We start from the raw sequence: 12523 nt of genomic DNA, 5'->3' as shown, positions 1-12523 counted from the left end.
GGTAGGAAGAGCTATAGGTCAAGTTACTACCAAGTTTCTTGAAGAATATTCTCTAAAAGTGGCCTTGAAATTTCACATCCCTATCAGATACAATAGTTTGTGGTAAACCATGGATCCTAACTGCTTCCTTAAAGAAAAGATGTGCAATATGAGAAGCATCATTTGTGCTTTTACATGGTATAAAATGGATCATTTTACTAAATCTATCCGCTACCAAAAAAAACTATCAAAACCTTGTTTTGTTCTATGTAGCCCCATGAAAAAATCCATTGAGATTGATTCCCAAGGTCTTGTGGGGATTGGTAAGGGTCAATATAACCCCTGATTCATTAAAACACCTTTAGCTTATTGATAGATGGTGCAAGTCTATATGAACTTCTTTACCTCATTGTTCATTCTTGGCCAATAATAACTTCTTTTCACCATATCTTCCATCTTTTCAATGCCAAAGTGTCTTCCTATGCCACCACAATGTTTCTCTCTTATTATATTTGTCTTCATTGAGCATTTGGGAATGCATAGTTTGGCTCCTTTGAATAGGAGTCTATTTTGAATCAGGTATTTAGAATAATCAATATGGTATCTTCCAACCATCTCCATGAAAATTTGAAAAATCTCTAAAAAATTAGGATCATCAACATCTAAATTCTTGAGGGAATCAATTCCCACACTTTGAAGTTGTACCTCTTCAACTAGACCAACCCTCCTACTAAGGGAATTGACAACCTTGTTTGCAATACTTTTCTTGTGTTTGATATTGAAGGTGTAGGCCTACAACTACTCTATCCATTTCAAATGTCTAACAAATATCTTTTCCTAAGATTTGAAGAAACTCAATTCATGGTTGTCAGTGTATACTACAAATTCTTTTGGGATTAGATATTGTTTCCATTTCTTGAGGGCTTGAACCATGACATAACATTCCAAGTCATAAGTTGAGAACTTCTTTTTAGCATCAGTTAATTTCTCAAAGAAGAAAGTAACTGCCTTACCTTCTTGAATTAGGACTACACCTATGGTCAAATTACTTGCATCTATTTCCATAGTAAAAACCTTGTTGAAATTAGGTAGAACCAAAATGGGATATTGAGAAACTCTATTTTTAAAGTACTGAAATGCATCATTGGCTTCTTTTGTCCAAGAAAATTTAGTCTTCCTACCTCCTTTAATGGAATCAAGCATTGGTTCACACACATGACTAAATTTTTTGATAAACTTTATATATAAGGTGGCAAGACCATGGAAGCTTCTTACATCACCTTGGTTCTTTGGTGGAGGCTAGTTGATGATTTCTTCTCAGGGTCCATCTTGAGGGTACCTTGTGAGATCACAAAACCTAGGAACACAAGTTTCTTCTTCATAAACATGCACTTTTCCAAGTTGATCACCAACTTGTGCTAATGAAGCCTTCTTAATACCTATTCCACATGATCAAGATGCTCCTCCTTTCTATGATTGAATATTAGTATGTCATCAAGTAAAATAACAACAAATTTTCTAATAAAATCAATGAATATCTCATTCATAAGCCCCATAAAAGTACTAGGGGAATTTCTTAACCCAAAGGGAATCACTAACCATTCAAAAAAACCTTTAGTAGTTTTGAATTTTGTCTTCCATTCATTATCTAGTTTGATTCTAATCTAATAGTATCTAGACTTCAAGTCTATCTTGGAGAAATAACAAGCTCCTCTTAGTTGATCTAATAGATCCTCAATTTTGGGCATGCGAAATTTATACTTTATAGTGATCTTGTTGATAGCCCTACTATCAATACAGAGCCTCCATTCTCCATCCTTTTTGGGAGCAAGGACAAATGGAACAACACAAGGACTTAGGCTTCTTTATATTAGCCCTTTTTCCAAAAAATAATAAACTTGCTTAGAAATTTTAGCATGTTTTTTGGGTTCATCTTATAAGGCCCTATATTAGGTAGAGAAGAACTAGGTATCAAGTCAATTTGATGACTAATATCTCTAATGGGAGGGAGGCTTGTAGGCAGATTAATAGTAGTGACATGACTGTACTTTTGCATCAGGTTTTGTATCTCTTGTGGAATAGGATCTTTTTCCTTAAAGGTTATGTTTTCCTTTGGCTTAGAAACTAATATAAAATATTAGGCATTAGGTTTTTTCAAGGCTTTGATCATTTGTTTCTCTCCTATGGTTACAATAGTAGGCTTTATTTTAGGATCAGGCATGGGTTTCATGGTGAAAGTTACACCATTCCTAGTTATAGAGTAGGTATTCTTTTTGTAATGGTTGATGGCATCAACATAATATTTCCAAGTCCTTCCTAGGAGTATATGAGATTCATCCATTTCTACAATATCACAAAGTACTTTATCCTTGAAATTTGCTAAGGAAAATTCTACCCATGCTTGTTCTATTACTAAGGTTTGATGACCCTTTGTTAGCCAAGAAACATGATATGGAAATAGGTGGGGTTTCTTAGGTAGTTTAATTTTTTCTACCTTTTTAGAGGAATCAAGATTTTTAGTTGAGCCTAAATCAATCAACAAACTACATACTTTACCTTGGCACTTGATCTTTGTTGTGATGTGGAGCCTAATCTGACTTAGAGGTTTATGTAGCATAGTTTCCCTCCATATTATTTCTATGAGGGTTTGGGGGCAGCACCCCCAAGATGGGGTCAAGGGGTAGTGCCCATGTAGGGTCCTGGGGTAGCATCCCAGGTGCACTTCTTGTCATATCATAGGGTGGGATCAAGGGGCAACACCCCTGTAGGGGTTTTTCAAGGGTAGTGCCCCCAAAGCTAGAAATGAATATTATAAAAGGTGTTGCCTATTAGTTTCTATCATTATAGCCCTAATTTTATAAGTGGCAAAAAGATTGTATAAAAAGGCTTAGGGTTAGGGATTTTCATAATGTGTAATGCAAAAATTGGTTCTTGCAATAGTATCGAGCTGTAAGGGATTACAAATTAGGGCTCTATTAATTTTGTGTTCTTTGCTTGAAAGCTAGAATGGCTTGGTAATGGCTATGAGTAATTCTATTTCCAGATCTAATACCATAAAAATTGATGATGTGATCGGTGTTATTTTGAGTAAGAAAACTTGTAGGAAATATTCAGGTGGATCTACATCAGGAAGTGCTTTGAATGCACAAAGTAGAGGTAGAACAAATGAGTGAGGAAATAATTCTAGAAATCATGGAAAATCAAGAGGAAAGTCAAAGTGGAAGAGGTCTTAATCTAGAGGACCCAGAGATTGTTGGTATTGTGGTAAAATAGGGCATAAGAAGAAATATTGTTGGACTTGAAAGACCAATGAAGGAGATAAACTAAAAGGGAACAAGGAGGAAAATGTTGTAACTGAAAAATCCGAAGAGGATACATTGATGTTGTCTTTGGAAAGTTTTGATGTTTAATGGGTTTTAGATTCTAGTACTTCATTTCATGCTACACCTCATAGAGGTTATTTCATTGATTATGTCCAAGGGTATTTTGAGCTTGTTTATTTGGGGGATAATAAACCTTGTCAGATTGTTGGAAAAGAAAAAATTAAAATCAAGTTGTAGAATGGGAATCATTGGCTACTACATGAGGTAAGAGATGTTCCAAGGCTGAGTAGAAATTTAATTTCAGCAAAGCAACTCAGTGATGAGGGTTGTGTAGTTACTTTTAATGATAAAAATTGGAAAGTTTCAAAAGGTTCCCTTGTAGTAGGAAAAGGTGTGAAAGTAGGCACCTTATATCTTTGTATAGGTTATATTGTTCCTTCTACTTTGATTGTTTCAGAGAAAAATGAATGTTCAGGAATAGTTGTTGTAGTTGAGCGAGGAGAACAAATAGTTGTTGTAGACTTTGATATAACATTGTGGAACAATAGAATTGGGAACATGAGTGAGAAAGGTATTAAAGTACTTCACTAAAATCAATTTTTATCAGGTCTAAAATGTGTCAATATGGATTTCTATAAAAGTTGTGTGTATGTAAAAAAAGAGAGAGTGAGTTTTGTGAAGACTAGGAAAGAGAAGAGAAGTGAGAGACTAGAGCTTGTGCATATAGATGTATGGGGACCAACTCATGTATCTTCCCTTGGTGGCTCTCATTATTATGTTACATTTATTGAGGATGCAACTAGAAAGGTATGGGTTTATTTCCTTAGATAGAAATCTAATGTATTTAAAAAATTTAAGAAATGGAAATGGTTGGTTGAAAATGAAACTAGAAATAAATTAAAATGTCTTAGATCTAAGAATGATGGTGAGTATTGCAGTCATTAGTTTGAAGATTATTGCTCTGCTAATGGTATTCATAGATAGGAAACTATTCCAAGGACTCCATAGGAAAATGGAGTCGTTGAATGAATGATCAGGACTATAATGGAGTGTGCAAGGAGCATGAGGTTGTAGGGTTGCCCTTAAACATGTGGGCAAAGAGTATCAATATTGCTATATATTTCATTAATAGAGGTCTATATACTCTTTTGGGTTGTGGTATTCTAGAGGAAGCATGGACTAGTAAGAAGGTGAGTTATTCTTTTCTCAAAACCTCTAGTTGTGAAGCGTTTACTCATATAAATTTTGAAAATAGAACCAAGTTGGAAGTTAAGTCAAAGAAATGTGTATTTTTTAAATATGCAATTAATGGATTTGGTTATAGGCTTTGGAATTTTGATAATCACATAACTATAAGAAGTAGGGATGTTTATTCAATGAGAAAGTATTGTATGAAGATTTGTTGTAGCAACATGAGAAGAAAGGAGATGATTATGTAGTACTAGATGATACTCCAAAAGCTGAATGTCCAGCAATTCCTCATGCTGTGTAACAACTACAACAATGAATACCACACACTCTAGTGAATATTAGATGATCAACAAGGATAAGTAGACCTCCAAAAAGATTTTCTCCTTCCTTGTACTTTATTTCACTTACTGATGTTGCTGAACTTGAATGTTATGATGAAGCTGTGTAGGTGGATACAAAGATTCAGTAGGAGTTTGCAATGAAAGAAGAAATGGACTCTTTGCTGAAAAATAAAACATGAGATTTATGCAAGTTGCTTGTAGGAAAAAAGGCTTTGTAGAATAAATAGTTTTATAGGTTAAAAGAAGAGGATGGAGGTAAGAAATGATTTAAAGCTAAGTTAGTTGTAAAAAGATTTGCATAGAAAAAAGGAATTGATTTTGATGAGATATTCTCTCCTATTGTTAAAATGACTTCTATTTGCACTATTTTAAGTATTGTGGCTACTAAAGATTTGCATTTAGAGAAACTTGATATTAACATAGCCTTCATTCATGGTGATTTGGATAAAGAAATATATATGGCATAGCCATAGGGATTTGAGGTCAAAGGTAAGGAGAATTTAGTGTGTAGACTGAAGAAAAGTTTTTATTGCTTGAAACAAGCACCTCAAAAATGGTATCTAAAATTTGATAGGATTATGCATGAGCATGGATATAGAAGTTGTCATTCAAATGATTGTGTTTATTTTAATAGGTTGGATGCTAACATCTACATTATTTTATGTTTATATGTTGATGATATGCTTATAGCTGGGTCTAACATGGATCACATTTGCTATGAAGGATTTGGGGGCAAAAAAAAAAATCTTTGGGATGAAGATTTGCAGAGATAGGAAGAATAGAAAATTGACATTATCTCAAGATAATTATATTGAAAAGGTGTTGCAACATTTCTCTATGGAGAATGCTAAAGTTGTCAGCGCACCTTTACTTGGTCATTTGAAGTTGACTAAGGAGATGTGTCCCAAGACACAAAAAGAGGAGGAAAATATGTCTAAGGTACCCTATGCTTCAACTATAGGAAGCTTAATGTATGCTATGGTATGTACTAGGCCAAATATTGTACATACAATAAGAGTTGTTAGCAAGTATATGAGTAATCTAGGAACTGAGCATTGGAATGTAGTTAAATGGATTCTCAGATATTTGAGAGGCACATTTAGTAAGTGTTTACACTTTGGGGATCTACTATTGATTTATAAGGATATGTTGACACAAATTTGGTAGGAGATATTGATTATAGGTGAAATACTACAGGTTATGTATTTACTATTAGTGGGGTAGTAGTGAGTTGGGTTTCTCAATTATAGCAGGTTAATGGTATATCCACTACAGAAGTAGAGTATGTTGCTACTATAGAGGTAGCCAAGAAGATGATATGGCTTTAGTTCTTCATAGAAGAATTGGGATACCCATATAGGGATAATTATTTGTTCAAAGATAACCATAGCTCCATTCATCTTGAATTCAGCTCTACATTCAAAGACAAAACACATACAGTTGTGGTACCATTTTATTTGGTCAATTTTGAATGATGGGTAGTTAAATCTAGAGAATATACATAAAAATGACATTCTAGTAGATATGTTTATAAATATAGTGGCAAGGGAGAAGCTGAACTCCTCTTTAGCTTCGATTGGTTTTCTAGAGTAACCAAACAAAAAGAACAACAGAGTCCAAGGTGGTTTAATATTCCAATGGGAGCTATAGGTTTAGTAGTGCTATGATCAATCTCCAGTCGGAGGTTATTATTGTGGATTCTGATTAGTTTCCAAGTGGGAGATCGATGTGATGTAGAGCCTAATCAGACTTAGAGGTTTATTTAGCATAATTTCCCTACAGATTATTTTTAAAAGGGTTTGGGGGTAGTGCCCCCAAGATGAGGTCAAGGGGTAATGCCCTTGTGGGGTGCACTCCTTGTTGCATGATGAGGCCTCAAAGCCACAATGACCTTATATTGTAAAAAGTGTCAGATATTATTTTCTATCATTCTAGCCCTAATTTTGTATGCAGTAAAAAGCTTGTATAAAAAGGCTAAGCATTAGGGATTTTTATAATGTGTGATGTAAAAATTGGTTCTTGTAGTAGTATCAAGCTATAAGGGACTATGAATTAAAATTAGGTTGTAACCACTAAATCACAATAATATTCGACTTACTATTAGTGGACATAGCCCAGGGATTGGGTGAACCATGTTAAATCTTGACATCCTGTGTTTTCTTATGTGTGATCTATTATTTTCTAGTATTGGTTATATTTGCATGTAACTATTATTTCTATCTAAGGTTAATCCTAACAGAGCCAGATGGTTGTTGTTAATTTTAGTAGATTGTTGTCATTTTTTTTAGTGATCCTTTGTAAGAGGGTCTTATAGTTGAGCGAGAGTCTCATGATTGAGTGGGAGAAATGGTAGACACAGGTAAGCTATAGGTAGAGAAGTTTAATGGACAAAACTTTCAGTTATGGCAGATGCAAATGGAAGGCTATCTTTATCAGAAGGATTTTTGAAAGTCGTTGGAAGGAAAATTTGAGAAACAAGGAACTATGTCATATGAGGATTGGAAGATTTTAGACAAAAAAGGAATTTGGAAGCATTCAATTATGCTTGGCATGATTAGTCACATTTAACACTAAAAAAGCAAAGATGATTGAAGAGTTGATGGAAACCCTCGAAAAATTATATAAAATGCCCTTTTCTTTAAATATGGTATTTCTCATGAAGCATTTATTTAATGTGAAAATGGCAAAAGGTGGATCTATTGTAGATCATTTAAATGAGTTTAATACTATTACTAGTCAATTATCTTCTATGGGTATTAATGTTGATGAAGAAATTAGGGCTCTCTTAATTTTGTGTTCTTTTCTTAAAAGCTACAATGGCTTGGTAATGCTTGTGAGTAATTCTATTTCTAGATCTAATACCATAAATTTTGATGATGTGATTGGTGTTATTTTGATTAAGGAAACTCATAAGAAATGCTTAGGTGGATCTACATCAGGAAATGCTTTGAATGCATAAAGTAGAGGCAGAATAGCTGAGAGAGGAAATAATTCCAAAAATTGTGGAAAATCAAGAGGAAAGTTAAAGGGGAAGAGGTCTCAATCTAGAGGACCCAGAGATTGCTAGTACTGTGGTAAAATAAGGCATAAGAAGAAAGATTGTTGGACTTGAAAGAACAATGAAGGAGATAAACTTGAAGGGCACAAGGAGGTAAATGTGGTAAGTAAAAATTCCAAAGAGGATGCTTTGCTTCTATCATTAGAAATTGTTGATGATTCATGGATTTTAGATTCCGGTGCTTCATTTCATGCTACACCTCATAGAGGTTATTTCATTGATTATGTCCAAGGGGATTTTGGGCTTGTTTATTTAGGGGATAATGAACCCTGTTAGATTTTTGGAAAAGGAAAAGTTAAGATTAAGTTGTAGAATGGAAATCATTGTCTACTACATGAGGTAAGACATGTTGCAAGGTTGAGTAGGAATTCAATTTCATCAGGGCAACTCGGTGATGAGGGTTGTGTAGTTACTTTTAATGATAAAAATTGGAAGGTTTCAAAAGGTTCCCTTGTAGTAGGAAAAGGTGTGAAAGTAGGCACTTTATATCTTTGTATAGGTTATATTGTTCTTTCTACTTTGATTATTTTAGAGAAAAATGAATGTTCAAGAATAGTTTCTATAGTTGAGCAGGGAGAACAAATAGCTATTGTAGATTTTGATATAGCATTGTGGCACAATAGAATTAGGCACATGAGTGAGAAAGGTATGAAATTACTTCATTAAAATAAATTTTTACCAGGTCTAAAAAGTGTCAATATGGATTTTTGTGAAAGTTGTGTGTATGAAAAAAAAGGAAAGTGAGTTTTGTGAAGACTACGAAGGAAAAGAGAAGTGAGAGATTAGAGCTTGTGCATACAGATGTGTGGGGATCAACTTAGGTATCTTCCCTTGGTGGCTCTCATTATTATGTTACATTTATTGATGATGCAACTAGAAAAGTATGGGTTTATTTCCTTAGATAGAAATACGATGTTTTCCAAACTTTTAAGAAATGGAAACGATTGGTTGAAAATGAGATTCGAGAGAAATTGAAATGTCTTACACTTGAAAATGGTGGTGAGTATTGTAGTCATGAATTTGAAGATTATTACTCCACTAATGGGATTCATAGACATAAAACTATTCCAAGGACTCCATAGGAAAATGGAGTGGTTGAATGCATGAACAAGACTATAATGAAGTGTGCAAGGAGCATGAGGTTCTTGGGTGTGAGGGATCTACAAAAATTCTTGCCTCGCCATCAAACATGTTCCTTCCTTATGTTCAAGGTCTCTACAATCAAGTTTCTCTTCTTCCACAAGTTGTGCTCTTCTTTCCCTTTGATTGTTATTCATTTTCTCATGGAACTTTCCTACATGGTTTCCTAATTTATTAGATTTGTAGCATGTAAATAGGCCATTACCTTATCCTCTACCTTTGAAATAATTTTATCTTCTATAGTTCCCTTTAGAACATTGTCCTCCCTAATCCTTATTCTAATTTGTAGGTTTGTTTCCACTATTCTGTCCCTTGTTCCAAGAATTGTCCTTGGGCTTGAAATTCTTGTTGTTCTATTTTCCTTTGTTTTGATCTTGTCTCCTCTTTCATTTTAATTCCACTTTGAGGGGTAGTTGATAGCACTTATTCACTAAAGTGGGACTGCAAAAGTTGAGTTCTTCTTAAAAGGGTAACTTAAGGCCATTCATATACCTTGCTAGTTTCTCTTCCTCATCCTCTACTATGTTGGTTTTCATACACAACTTCAATAACTCTTCTATATATGAACTAACATCTAGATCCTTTTGTTTCAAACTTTTTTTTCTTCCATGGAGTTGTACCCTATAGTCTTTAGGCACATATGTCTCCTTGACTAGTTCCATCATTCTATCCCAAGAAGAAATCATGCTTCTTCCTTTCTTCACCATCTTAGTCTAGATGAAGTTCCACCAAGTTAGGGCTACTCCCTTCAACTTTGACTTTTCCATATTACCCTCTGCTTCTTTGGAATGTCTTCATACTCAAAGAAACTAGTTAGGGCTTCTATCCAATCCAATGCCACATCAACAATTTGAACTTCACTTTCATGGTTCTTTTCTCTATATATTTGAGAGCATTCAAAAGAGGTTTTTATTCAGCAGGAAATTCACCATCTTCCTCAAGGTCTTCAGCCTCATTATTCTAGTCTCTTTAGATTGTGCTCCTTTTTGTTTGTCCACCTTTCCTTCAAGTTCTCTCAACCTCTTTGCTAGAGAAACATTATTTTCCCTTTATTCTCTCATTAACTTTTCTATTTCAGCATTGTTACCATTGTAGTTATTTATTCATATTCTTTAATAAGATTCATGGCTCTGATACCACTTGATGCAATGGAGCCTAGAGGAATTGATCAAATGATGATCAACTAGTTCAAAAATCCTCTTCATTGAAGTCCTTTTGACGAAGTGTGTTGGAACAATGATAAAATGTCAAAGCACCAATTACAAGTGTTTCAAGGATGGTATTAGGTTATCACAAACACTCCCCCAAACAAGGAAAATTCTAATCACAAGGGAACCCTACAAACAAGACAACTTATCACAAGTTTCTCACAATGCACAATTTGACCCAATTTGGTTAAACAACCCTAAAACTTCATGAAATGACTAGGGGAGACTCATACTTGTGGAAATTGTCTATTTAGGTCACAAATGGAATGATCCAATGATTAAATTTGAAATATGCAACTTCTAGCATATAGTTGCTTTATTAAGCCACTCAAGAAGGATAGTAGCCCTTTTTGATGAAAATATGACTTAAAATAGAATACCTCCACAAAACCCAAGGAAAAAGTTACATTTTTGGTTACCCTTTTGGGACTTACAAAATATACTAAGGCACCAAGGTTTGATGGAATAAATAAATAGGTTTTTTCTCCAATTCTCACCTAGGAAATTAGGCCTATTAAGTCTCCATTTAGAAAGGAAGTACATATTATAAGACTCCATCCAACAAAAAAAAGGGAAAATGTTATGGAAACCCTAGACAAGTCAAAAACTTGATTTCAAGCCTTGATGCCAAGTCTGGTACAAGTTATGGGAGATGTTGCATTCTTTTTGTAGCATGCACATGGGTCTTGCATGCCTAGAGCATCAAGTAACTCATGGAACCTTACAAGTAAAATCCTAAAACCACTTGCATTTTATAATACATGTTAAACACTAGGATTTTACCAAATTCCATTAGATTCCCATGGTGAAATCCATGGTTATACATAAAATTGTTTCAAAACCCTAGGTTAGCAACTTTTTTAACCAACTTTTGCAAAAATATGGATAACTTGAGTTAGGAGATAGATTAAGACTTAAAAAGAGATGAATTGTAAGTTTTATTCATCCACCTATCCAAAAAAGTGGGTCTCCTCTAGATGTATCTATATAGATTCGTACAACATGAGACAATAGGTGGATTGCACTAAAATAGATATTTTATTGATTTTAAAAGTGAAAGTACATCATTATTTCCTATCACCTACTTGAAAAGGCTTCTTATATGCCTTCCAATGGTCATAAAAATATTTTGAACTATTTTGAGCCATTGGGGGAGTTTTTGCAACATTTTGCAAAAAGTTACTAAAGTTGCTTGAAACCTTTTACACAATTTTTGCATTTTTAGCAATTTTTGCAAACTTACAAGGAAAACTAATGAAACTTGGTCTAAATTACCCAAATAGGTCCGAAACATGGTTAAAAATTAAATAAGTAAAAATCCTAAGACTCTAGGCCCTTTGACCATCTTTGACCATAGTTGACCAAGGGCTTATAACTATGCCAATCTTGGAACTAGTTCTTACAATTTGGTCTAGATTCCTAATTGATGAATCTAACCTAATCTAGGTGTTCTTAGAACTTTGATGAGTCACCATTTTTTGTGGGTTCTCTTGCACCATTTGCCTTAAATAGGGCATCACTTCAAAAGAGTGAAATTGGGTAGCATATTTCTGGTGGTTTTCCCAAATTGGGTTTCAATGTAAAATCCTTGTCTCAAATTGTGTGAATAAGTTTTTAGTATTTCATGTTTACATTTTTGTGAAGTTATTTTGACCTAGGATAGTGACCTACTAAGTTAAGGTATTGGATTATCTAATGGATGCATGCATGATATGGTTTTATGGATATGAATTTGTTAAGCACTGAATAGTTTTATTTGTACACTTGGACCTTGGATAACTGATTCACCACCCCCCCACTCTCATTTATTATAAAGAATTCCAAAAATTGGTATCAATTCTATTGGTGCTTGTAAGAAAATATTTTGAAGGTATTAAAATAAAAGGAGAAAGATGTACAGAAAGGAGGTGCCCAAACCGAACAAGGAAAACTTTCCTACATGGAAAAACTTGATGAAGCTACATGTTGGAGGACTTAGAGATTATACAAAATACACCATCACCATTGATCTTATTGATCCTATTGGAGTGCTTACTTATGATGATTGCAAAAGAAGAAACAACACAATTGAGCAATGTTAGATCTTGCATCTACCCTAAGCTACTTATAGTTTGATGACATCAAAGGATATAATTCTACTAAGATGTGAGATGTATAGAGATGATCTATGGAGGAGACATGAATTTTATGAGAGCCAAAGTTGAAAGTCTAAGAGGAAATTTTAATGTCATGAGAATGCAAGAAGGTGAGACTATAATCTAGTATTGCATAAGAATTCAAGAT

Source organism: Cupressus sempervirens, chromosome 11 (genome assembly GCF_028749045.1).
Source record: "Cupressus sempervirens isolate cs-2001-9-10 chromosome 11, ASM2874904v1, whole genome shotgun sequence".
Lineage (NCBI taxonomy): Eukaryota > Viridiplantae > Streptophyta > Pinopsida > Cupressales > Cupressaceae > Cupressus > Cupressus sempervirens.
The sequence above is the reverse complement of the archived record's forward strand: the minus strand, read 5'-3'. Positions refer to the sequence as shown.